The following is a 1,508-nucleotide window of genomic DNA, read 5'->3' on the forward strand; positions in this document are numbered from 1 at the left end:
GCAGTTGGCATGGGGGAAAGGAGGAGGCTGTTCCTGACACCGTACCTGGGGACAACAGGCAAAGTCACAAAGCTGCAGCCAAGGGGGACAGGACAGGAGAGAGCCAAGAACAGCACAGGGAACTGGAAATCTGGGAGAACCTGCAAACCCTCCCACCAGGAAAAGGGAAGGGCCACCAGCCTGGCATCACGGGTCAAGTGGGAGCAGAACTAAAGGCTTTGCTACTTCCATCTAAACCAGAGGCTTTCCCAAATGATTTGGTCACGACACAGGGTGCACAGAACACAGTCTGTCAGGCCCTGCACAACCCCAGAGTGCCCAGGCAGAACCAAACCAGCAGCCCATGGAGAGCCCGAGACCTTCCCACACCCGGGACAGGATACAGATCCACCCCATTTGAAAATCAGAGGCCAAAAACCTGAATGAATTCATTACAGGCACTTCATGCTTCAACAATTCCTGCCTTCAGGATGTTCAAAGGCTCAGCTCTTCCCTGGCAGCAGGGAAAGAGTCCCCAGGCCTGGCTGACAGTGCCACACTCATCACTACAGGTGTTTATTGGGAACACAAATTCTTCTGCTGATGCATCCAAGATGAAATGAGAGCTCAGCCAAAGCAGGGCAGAGAGGGTGAGCTCCTCTGCCTTGGAGGAACAAAAGTGCAAGGACACCGCCCAAAAACCAGTCTGAAGAAAGATCTGCTGGGGGAGGAACACATGGGGGTGTTTTTACACTTGGACCCTGCCTTTAGTTTTCAGTAGACAGAACACAGCAAATTCATGTCCCAGGCCAGGTTGGACGGGGCTTGGAGCAGCCTGGGCTGGTGGAAGGTGTCCCTGCCCACGGCAGAGAGTGGGACTGGATGGGCTTTGAGGCCCCTCCCAACCCAAATCACGCTATGAAGGTACATCACATCTACTTCAAACTGTGCAGGGCTACTCACTTGGCAATCTTCTCCTTCAAAGCCTTCCAGTCCCAGAGGTCAGAGGGGGTGACGTTCCACATGTCATACTGAAGGATCTGAAGAACACAGTTTAGCCCCAGTTAGAGAGGGCACTCTTTTCTCCACATTTTATAACTCCCATTGGAAATGGACCTGTTATTGCCATTAACTCTTCTCTACAGTTCAGCCTTGGGAAGTTCCTGTATGGTGACCTTACACTCAATGTTCTGACTGTGCTCCAGGGCACAGCCACCACTGGCCCAGTCTTGCTTTCCTTTTCAAACCATAGAATCAGAATATCCTGAGCTGGGAGGGACCCCCAAGGATCACCCAGTGCCAGCCCTGCCCTGCCCAGGACACCCCAACCCTCCCCCCTGTCCCTCAGAGCGTTGCCCAAACGCTCCTGGAGCTCTGGCAGCCTTGGGGCCGTGCCCACTGCCCTGGGGAGCCTGGGCAGTGCCAACCACCCTCTGGGGGAAGAACCTTGTGCTGAGCTCCAACCTGAGCCTGCCCTGGCACAGCTCCAGCCCTTCCCTGGCCCCTGTCCCTGTCCCAGCCAGCAGAGG

General features: G+C 55.0%; 1 long non-coding RNA gene across 1 annotated transcript in view; it reads right to left on the bottom strand.

Annotated features, from left to right (window-relative positions):
* The window catches only part of LOC114072463, a 2,397-nt gene extending 1,352 nt beyond the window's left edge, over positions 1 to 1,045 (bottom strand). Inside the window, exon 1 of the long non-coding RNA XR_003574179.1 lies at positions 943 to 1,045. This is a non-coding gene — a long non-coding RNA (uncharacterized LOC114072463). The remainder of the gene's footprint in view (positions 1 to 942) is intronic.
* Between the last annotated feature and the right edge of the window lie 463 nt (positions 1,046 to 1,508).

This window comes from Empidonax traillii, unplaced genomic scaffold, assembly GCF_003031625.1.
Source record: "Empidonax traillii isolate 1590-97213 ecotype Southwest subspecies unplaced genomic scaffold, ASM303162v1 scaffold3259:size21663, whole genome shotgun sequence".
NCBI classification, from domain to species: domain Eukaryota; kingdom Metazoa; phylum Chordata; class Aves; order Passeriformes; family Tyrannidae; genus Empidonax; species Empidonax traillii.